We start from the raw sequence: 10,427 nt of genomic DNA, 5'->3' as shown, positions 1-10,427 counted from the left end.
TGTTATGAACAAGCTTAAACAAAATAAGGAATTATTTATCATTTTATCAAGTATTCAGAAAAAAACAAATGACAAGTTAGGGATAAAGAAGACTTCACATAATGTTTTGTCAATTGGAGTATCAAAGTAGTCTTCACCCTATCATAAACTCATTCAAATTCATATCAACAGAACACTACAAGCTTATGTTATAATCTAAAGTACAACCTAAGAGCAAGCCTCCATAAATACAGTCACTCCAAGGTCAAAATGACTTGACACTAAATTCTCTCTATGCATGCGCAAAAGATACTACTGTGAGAAACTTCTTATACAACTTTGTATTCTCATATTAACCTACTAACGTTGAATCACCAAAACACCTTTTTACTCTGAATGAAATTTCAAGGATGAATCCCTCTTATGCCTCTTATTCTGCCCGAATGACTTAAGTGATAATAAGATCAACAAGAGGCTAATGATAATGAGCATATACACATGATCACAACTGAACTGGAAGTTGAAATAGTTATTATACAATTATTCAAAGCTTTTCTTGTCAAGAGAAATAGTTTGTATGATTTTTGAGCAACAATAACCAAGAGGAAAACAGAACTGAATATAAGAACTTTGTGTTTCAGACAAATTAATCCGATAAAGAGCTGATCATGAGAATTTATGCTACTAACAAATTAAACAACTACACTGAGCAATGAGCAGTTCGATGAAATCTCAAGCACTAAATAACAAAATAGTATCAGATCCCTAAGGTTATAAGCACTAAATAACAAATTAACCACAAAACTATCAATAAAGCATGAATAAGTTAAGATCATAGCCAAGAGCAGACACATTCATAGAGAAACAACTATATCCTGTAAAAAAAATGAGACGAATCAAATTTGATCAAAACACTTACCTCTTTTCCTCCTTTGTCTAAATATGAGATAGATGATTTCTAATGCAGATCCGAGCTAGCTAAACGATCAAATTCTAGTGAAATTGCTAGATCAGCAAAGTTTACTCAAATTTAACAGAGAACAGGTTCAATCTAGAAATTGCAAAGAAAATCTACCGGTTGAAGGATCTGCTAGGGTTTCGAAAAGGAAGAATGAAGAATCCTAGGGTTTGTGAAGTAATAAAGTGAGAAAAAAAATTGAAATGAGATTAGGAAAAAAAATGGAGGAATATGCAGAGAGAATCTTGGCCGGAGAAGATCGCAATGCTTGCCGGAATAGCTGGCCGAAGAAGATGATTACGATCAGTGGAAAAAATCAAACGAAGAAGAAAAGATCTAGGATTTGAGAAGATGATTTTTGGGTTTTTCTATCTCTCATTCTCTCTTTTCTCTCAAATTTTCTTGACGAAAATGAAAATCCCCTCTTTCTTTTCATTCACTGGTTTTCATACACAAATGGTGGTTACTGATATTGGCACTTCCCGATTGATGGGCGCGCTTAAAAATGATGAGACCGCGAAATAGGCCGAGGCACAGGCGATCTAATTCACCCCCCTTTATGCCTTTAATCAATGGTATATACATAAGAATGATATTTCTGACCCCCCAAATCTCAACTGGACAACCACATTTGTGTGTGTATTTTATTACTCATTTTCACTCAACAGGGGGTGGCTTAGGTAAGAAGCGGAGTGGCATTTAACCCCTATAATTATTACACTTGAGGTTAATAAGGACACACCCCTATTGCAATAACTCACTCCCCTTATTCCTACACTACATTATGCTATAAGCCTCACTCGTTTATTGAGCAAAATTTTAGAGGGACCTATTTGGGATCCTAATCTATTAAAACACTAGTTTACTAGGGCTTTTATTTAAAACAAGATATTGGGGTTCAGTCAAAATGGGGTGTCTACAATAGTGTCTCATTATTAAAAATTAATATTAATGCTATTATTAATAATAAATAAAAGAACGGACTTCTCGGATTCGGATGTTAAACGGATCAGATATACCATTTACCAGATTCGCATCCGCTAAGAGCCGGATATCTCATAAACGGATTCGGATAATATCCCCTTGAAACAGATTAGGATAATATTCGCTTTAAACGGATTCGGATGTGGACGGTTATCGAATTGTCAAATATTCGTTTACACCCCTAGACGGTTGGTTTGGAAAAAAAAAGGAAATGATATACTCATCCCCCTTTTTTTGCTTGGGACATCCCCTTTGTGTAAAAGAGTAGTCATAAATACTAGGGGTGCAACTCGGGTCGGGCGGGTCGGGCTTTCCAAAGCCCTACCCTACCTGAGAATTATCTTGGGTCAAGTCTAATTTTTTATCGGAAAACCCGAGATTCGTAAAACCGACTCTACCCAAGATAGATTCCCGGGTTGGGTAAGGTCGGATCGGGTTTTCATTTTTTTAATGTAGGATAGTGACTAATTTTAAAGATTGTACAAAAATAAACAAATCTTTACACAAAAAATAACTAAATTTATGTCATGGGTATAAATTTAAGAATGACACTACAGTTTCACAGACATATCACCTCAATGAAAACAATCATATCAATATATTAGAAAATAATGTGCTATGCTATTCAAGAGATATTTAAGAAAGTCACAGTACACCCATGAGTTGGGTCAGGTTTCAGAAGTTTTTTCTTTAAACCCGGCCCTACCCAAGATTTAGTTGGGTTTTCCAATTTAAAACCCGACCCTACCTAAGACCCATGATTTCTAAATCCAACCCATGTTATTTTCGGGTCGAATAAAACCCAACCAAGTTGCAGTCCTAATAAATACACTAGAGAGGGCTGTCCTAAGTTAAAAAAAAAAGGCGAATATTACTTCCCAAAAAAATGAAAATAATTTGCAGTGTGTGTGAGATCAAATGCGTGTCTAACGGATCAATGTCTTTATCGTCATTTACTTCCTACGAATTCTGGGATAAAATTCCACGCTCATTACAATCAAAAGGCAAATCACCAAAACCGTGTTATTTTTCATTTCTCGTGTCGCGCATGTGGGACCCTTCTTGTTTAATGTTGCGTTTAACTTTTGCAGACCGTCCATTTCAAAAGCGAAGTTACTGAACAGTTCGCTATTAATATTAAATGGGAGATTTGAGGTCGTGCGGTCAAGATTTGTAGACCGTCCGTTTCAAAAGCGAAGTTACTGAGCAGATGGCTATTAATATTTAAATGGGAGATTTGAGGTCGTGCGGTCAAGATTTGCAGACCGTCCATTTCAAAAGCGAAGTTACTGAGCAGATGGCTATTAATATTTAAATGGGAGATTTGAGGTCGTGCGGTCAAGATTTGCAGACCGTCCATTTCAAAAGCGAAGTTGATGACCGTGGAAAAGGAACAAAACTTGGCTCAGGTCCCCCGTAATTAGGGGTGTAAATGGATATTCGGAAATTCGATTACCGTCCGCATCCGAATCCGTTTAAAGCGAATATTATCTGAATCCGTTTCAAGCGGATATTATCCGAATCCGTTTATGAGATATCCGGCTCTTAGCAGATGCGAATCTGGTAAATGGTATATCTGATCCGTTTAACATCCGAATCCGAGAAGTAAATCTTTTCTTATTTATTATTAATAATATCATTAATATTTATTTTTAGTAATGACACACTATCTTTTGTTTCTATAAGAAAAGTGAATATTCTTTTTAGAAAAAATAAAATAAAAACAAAAATAGCCCAAACCCATTCCATCAAAATAACCCAAACCCATTCCATCGTATACAAAAAAAAAAAAAAAAACACCTAAAGACAACTACCAACACTATCATCCATCCCCATCGCCTCTCTCTCTCTCTCTCTCTCTCTGCCTTTGTTTTAAAAGGAAGAAGAGGATCTCATATATTTTAGGGTTTGTGAAGAGAATGTAGATGTCTAGTTTTAGGATTTGAAAAATTCATTCGAGTAAGTACGAGAAAAAGGATAAAGTGCTGCAATAAAATGTTCGAATTTACCGGATAAACGGATACGGATAATATCCGAATTCGAACAATATCCGACGGATACGAATTCGGTAATAGATATTAAATATCCGTCGAATCCGAATCCGAATTCGGATAGTGTATACTGTAATCGAATTCGGATATAGCCATATCTGCTCCGAATTCGATCCGTTTACACCCCTACCCGTAATAGCAAAGTGTGGTGTGGAAGTATCAATTCCATGCTTACCTTTTCTTTTTGGAAATAATTGATATTTCCACACCCCTTGCAATTAATTAGACTATTAGCAAGGGGTCTGAGCCAAGTTTCTTTTGTGGAAAAGTCATTGGTAATCCTATGCTCCTATGATTGACTCCGGTTTCGGATTTTTTTTCTTTAAACCCGGCCCTGCCCAAAACTTAGTCGGGTTTTCCAATTTAAAACCCGACCCTACTTAAGACCCATGATTTCTAAATCCAACCCATGTTATTTTCGGGTCGAATAAAACCCAACCAAGTTGCAGTCCTAATAAATACCCTAGAGGGGGCTTTCTAAGTTAAAATAAAAATAAAAGGCGAATATTACTTCCCAAAAAATGAAAATAATTTGCGTGTGTGAGATCAAATGCGTGTCCAAGCGTACAACGAATCAATGTCTTTATCGTCATTTCTATTTCCTACGGATTCTGGGATAAAATGGGTGTAACGACACTTTCAATTGAAAAGGGTGGAACAGGTTGAATGGTCAATAAGGAACCCAATTCTGTCATTACAACTCTAATTTCAATTGCCAGATTCTTGTTTTTCACCATCCGATTTGATACGAAGCAAACAAGGATGAGAAGAAATCTCAATCGAACAAAGGGCCCCACTCTTCCAGTAAGAAATGGTCATTTGCTAAAACTATACACCAAAGGGCTGTGTATAAGTATTTTCAACATTCAAAACCGTGCATAAATAGTGTGGGGCTCATCTTGGATTGATCATAGACCCAAAATCACACTTTAATCGGATGGTCCTAAACATATCTGATTAAGAGACCCTTCTTGTTTAATGTTGCGTTTAACTTTCGTCGACCGTCCATCTCAAAAGCAAGTTACTGATCAGATGGCTATTAATATTTAAATAGGGAGATTTGAGGTCGTGCGGTCAAGATCTAATCGGAATGCACTAGAGATGGGTTATACACTGAGTTTCAGTATATAGAGTAGATGACATGGGAAACCCTTGACTTGGAAGTCAGCATGAGAAAAGTCTCTTGTATTTTTTTCAAAATCCCCGGGCGAAGTAGAGGGAGGTGAATGAATAATACATTGCTTTTCTCTGTTCAATCAAAATTTATACTAAATCTCAAATGGCATCTGCTCTTGATAATCCTCTGCTCTTCTTGCTTGTTCTTCTTTTTCCCCTTTCTTGCATGGGTCAAACTAATGGTAGCATAAGTTTGGGCTCTAGTCTCTCTAGCAGTGACAATTCTTCATGGGTTTCACCTTCTGGTGATTTCGCATTCGGGTTCAAACCTGTTGCAGACAAAAATCTCTTCTTACTTGCAATCTGGTTCGACAAAGTACCAGAAAAAACTATAGTTTGGTCTGCACACAGAGGTAATCTTGTGCTTTATGGATCGAAAGTCGAGTTGAAGAGCAGTGGACAACTTGTGCTGAGCAATAATCAAGGACAAGAGATATGGACGGCTCAAGTCACTAACCGTAGTGCCACCTCTGCTGCCATTCTCGACACTGGGAATTTGGTGCTCTGGAATTCGAATTCTGGTATCACTTGGCAGAGTTTCGATAATTCCACGGACACCATCTTGCCTTCACAGATATTGGATATGGGCACCAGGCTATCTTCTCGTGAAACAGAGATCAACTACTCGAGCGGAAAGTATGAGCTTCGTTTCCAAACAGATGGCAATCTCGTGCTTTACCCAACAAATCTCCTTACCAATTCTCTTTACAATGCTTACTGGAGTAGCCACACTGCAGGAACCAATTCTCAGATGATCTTCAATCAGTCAGGGTACATTTACCTCAGACAAACAAATGGGAGCATACACAACCTCACTTTGGGAAACATAGTTTCAACTAGAGACTTCTACCACAGAGCAACACTTGATTTGACGGAGTTTTCAGGCAATATATATACCCCAGGAATGGCTCAAGCAACAGAAACTGGGCTGGTGAGTCCTGGTCTATTGTATGGTCGGTGCCAAGTGACATTTGTACGGCAATTACCGATAATATTGGCAGTGGAGCTTGTGGGTTCGATAGCTACTGCAGACTAGATGATACTCTAAGGCCTAGTTGCTACTGTCCACCCAATTATTCCTACTTTGATTCCAGTAACCCTTTCAAGGGTTGCACGCCGGACTTTGTTCCTCAAAGTTGTGAGCCTGGTGGATCAGGGGAAGAACCTAGACCTCAATTCCGAATGACAGAGTTGCCAAACACAAATTGGCTGATGTCTGACTTTGATCGATATAATTCAACAAATGAAGACCAGTGCAGAGAACTCTGCTTGGGTGATTGTTTTTGTGCGGCAGCCATTTTCAATGGTGTAGACTGTTACAAGAAGAAGTTCCCACTCTCAAATGGGAGGATAGAGACTGGAACAACAAAGGCACTCATCAAAGTTCCCCTAGGAAATTCCACTTCTCAGTTTCCATTTCAAAGGGAAATGTGTTTTATCTTTTTGGAGCAAGAAGGAATATAATTCCATAAAAAGAAAAAGATAAAAAAAAGTGCCCTTTGTATTTAGTAAATTTTCAGCGAACTCATGAACCATTTATAGGCTTGTAGCCCGTTTTAGTAGTTCGCGGTGTACTAATGATATATATCTATCTTTCTACTATAATAAGCAAGCTGGGAGGAAAAGCCCAGGCGTTTTTGAATTTTTTGAAAATTCTGTGGAATTAACACCTCATTTTTCTTGACTTTTTTTAACGCACCAATTCAACCCACATATTTTCAATCCTACCCCCTCCTTTATGCTTTTTAACAAAGGCACCCATTAAACCACATAATTTCAATCCTACCCCCTCCTTTATGCTCTTTTTACGGATTGGGTGCATATGCCGTAATTGTCATATTTCTATACATCTCCGTTGTAGTTTTAGCCGTAATTGTCATAGCAAGGTGCCATTTGTGGGTACTTTTTTTCTGTAATTGTCTCTTTTACAACCATTTTGCCGTAATTTCCTTCCAAAACTTTAGTACCTTATGATTATTATTGCTAATTTCTTTCGGTACTTATTATTGCTAGCCACCTTTCCAGAAATAGTATTGCCGTGCAATTTTCACCATGTCTAATAAGACAAATCTCTCAACACATACAATTGCAAAGGATGGCCGAGAAGTAGCCTTTGGAGAAGGTGGCTAGCAAATACCTACCAAAACAAAAAAAAACCAGCAAAAACAAAAATTGGAGAGTTGTCATCCCATGGAAATGATTTTTGGGGCACAACCTATTTACAATGTGGCCCATCAAATGGATGGTTTGGATCATCCTATGGTGTGGGTCGTGCATTAACATTAAGGCCCAATTGTAGGCCCCACCCATATTTGTCAAATGAAGTTTACGGTCAACGCCATAGGATGATCCAAGCCGTCCATTTGATGGGCCGCGATGCAAGCCCCAACAATCATTGCCATATGATGATCCTAGCCCTCCGATATATAGAGAAACTAATTACCATGCCAATTATCGAAGCCATTGCCCTTTTTTATCATTTCGTATGTATGCCACTTTGAGTTATACAAATTCTTCAATTTCGCTATTGTTAATAGTTTTAATGCTTAACCATTATCTTTTCTTCGCCGCCCAATGCACGGGGTTTTTTACTAGTACAATATAAAGTTGAAGGTGGTAAGCTGGGTGGCGCCACGTGTGAGCCCCTTCTTTATTCCGAAATTTTACAAAATCTAAATTTCAAAAGACTTTTATACATGCAACTTCTGTGTATATTCTGTGTATAACTACTTTTAAGAGCAAGATAAATATACACGCTAACTTCTGTGTATAGTGCCTTAATCATAAAGGATTATTATTTAATACTCTTAAAATTTTTTTTACTTTCGTATGTATCTACTCAAGTTTAACGTATATAAATATACATGCTAACTTCTGTGCATAGTGCCTTAATCATAAAGGATTATTATTTAATACTCTTAAAAGTTTTTTTACTTTTGTATGTATCTACTCAAGTTTAACGTATATCTTCTCCCAACGATTCGTTTTCCAATATCATATGTAACCCTTCCCTATTCCACGATTTCACACATATGCAAGCCCTATATTAGCAAAGCCTTCTCATCTTTACCAAGTCTTTTTAGCTGGATCTTCGCCGGTTATTTGGAGCCTTTTTGTTTCTTATTCTGCCTCCCTTTCTCTCTCGCACACGCCAAAACCCTAGCCGTCCAAGCCTCACGAACGCAGGCTTTCACATCCAGCAAGAAGAATAAGAAGAAAAAGTAAGTTTCTTGATTTAGGTTTTTTCCATTCTTCAAAATTTCTCATCATTTTTTTTAGATTTTTACACTCAATCTTTGATAGGTACCTAGAAATGGACAAGAAGAAGATGAAATAATGGTTCGTTTGGGAAACCAGTCCCTCGTACAATAGCACGAAATTAAGTTGAATTCTTCTTTACCTTTTCCATTAAGAGATAAGAAAATATAAACGTCTACAATGATCTCAAGTTTCAACACCCTAGGACTCTACAACCAATCAGAATAAAGGATAAATAAAAGAAAACTAAAAGAAAAATATAAAAGATAGCTAAAACTAACTAGCCAACGTAATTGTTGGTTATTGACATCCCTAATCTAACGTAGCTACCAGCAATATCCGATTAAAGAAATCCCTAAAATCTAGGGATTCAACAATCTTTCTCTAGGGTTTCTGTAGGCGGAGTTTTCATTTTTTTTCTTTATTTTTTGAGATTATAATTTCTTCTTTCTTTTATTCCAAGTTCATTGATTCAATTAATACCTCCAAGTCTTCCGCTGCAGATTCGTCATCCAAATTGGTGAGCTAACCCATTTATGCAGCAGCTTTTCCTATTGCTTACATAGTTTTCCCTTCTCTTCTTTATAAATAATTTAGAAAAAAAATCTATAATTCCATCTTTTCAATTCATTTTTTATGAATCATTAACTTTCCTTTGCCACGCTGTCCAAGTAGAAATTTTGTATAAATACATATTTTTTCCTTTAATTTCTTTATAATAATTTAGAAAAATATTTCACTGTCTTTTAAGCTCATTTTTTATAAATCATTTACTTTTCTTTTTTATACCATCTGAGTATAATATGAATTGTTATACCATTGAGGTCATTTACATTCTTTTATTGGTAAAAACTTTTAAAATACCTTTGATTTTAAAAGTCTGATGAATTTGGAAAGAGTAATGTAGCTCGAATATTAGTGAAGCATTTATTTAAACCACGAATAAAAGACGAGAGAAGAATTATTTGGCCAAGATCTGAGGTGTGGGTGCCTATCATGTGTAGTACACATATATGTATCTAGGCATGCCCACGCTTATTCTGAATGTTTTTCTAAAACTGATAATAATGAAGTTCTTACCAGTGAACACAAATGCAGCCCATTGCCACTAACCACTGCTTGATTGGATGTTCCTATCCTTTTAATCTATTCGCCTTTTAATCTCTCTATGTTTCATATCAAATAAAATTGTTTAGCACTTGACGCTTATATAAGAAGCTCTAGAATTTGGAAGTGATGGTTGAAGAAATGTGATGTGCTTTGCCTTTCAACCTACTATGCTTTGCATTTTGAATCAGATTTGCTATGTTTGTTTTTTACTTGATCATCTGAGTTTATCAGATTCTGATGTTCACCTATTTTGAATGGGATATGCTTTTGGTGAGTCTTTTCCTAACATGATGTCAATTTTTACTTGCAGTTGTTAGTTTAGTTGTAAACGAATGTTGATTTCTGCATTTTGATCAGCGGGTGTTCCTTGGGTTGTTCATATTGTGATGTATATGTTTAAAGTGCAATGTTTCTGAAGATGCGTATAAGTTGTTGATGAAATGCTTACCATAATTCAGTTACAATGATAATTTATAATTTACATCAAGCCATTTTGTGATATTATTTTTCTTGATATTATTATTGTTATATAAACTTGCATGGTTCTTTTTAATTGTCTTAATTCAGTGGAAAAGCTTCCAAAGATAAGAGATGGTAGCCCCTTGATCAAGTGAGATAAAGAAGGAGATTTTTTTTTTGCCTCTCTAGGTCTTTAAATGGTCAATAACTTGATCTTTTGAGAGGGATGTCTTCTTCTGCTGAATGTGTTAGCTTAGACAGGCCAAATCTTGACAACATATACTGTAACTTCCCTTATTGGAATGCTACCAAAAAAAAAAAAAAAAACACTATTTGCATATTAGCTCCCTTCTATCATGATTTTTGCCTTCCAGTTGATGTTGTTTGCTAAGAATGTGAAGTGGAAGTAGGGACTGTAACTTCCCTTATTGGAAGTTGTTTGCGAGTGGAAG

General features: G+C 36.3%; 1 pseudogene; it reads left to right on the top strand.

The window, feature by feature from the left end:
• The first annotated feature begins 5,220 nt into the window (after positions 1-5,220).
• LOC143860837 (G-type lectin S-receptor-like serine/threonine-protein kinase LECRK3) overlaps positions 5,221-10,427 on the top strand; it is a 30,012-nt pseudogene continuing 24,805 nt past the window's right edge.

Source organism: Tasmannia lanceolata, unplaced genomic scaffold (assembly GCF_043159265.1).
Source record: "Tasmannia lanceolata isolate RefF3 unplaced genomic scaffold, GAP_Taslan_0.1 ptg000003l, whole genome shotgun sequence".
NCBI lineage: Eukaryota > Viridiplantae > Streptophyta > Magnoliopsida > Canellales > Winteraceae > Tasmannia > Tasmannia lanceolata.
Note: the sequence above shows the minus strand (reverse complement) of the source record. Positions and strands in the feature narration are given on the sequence as shown.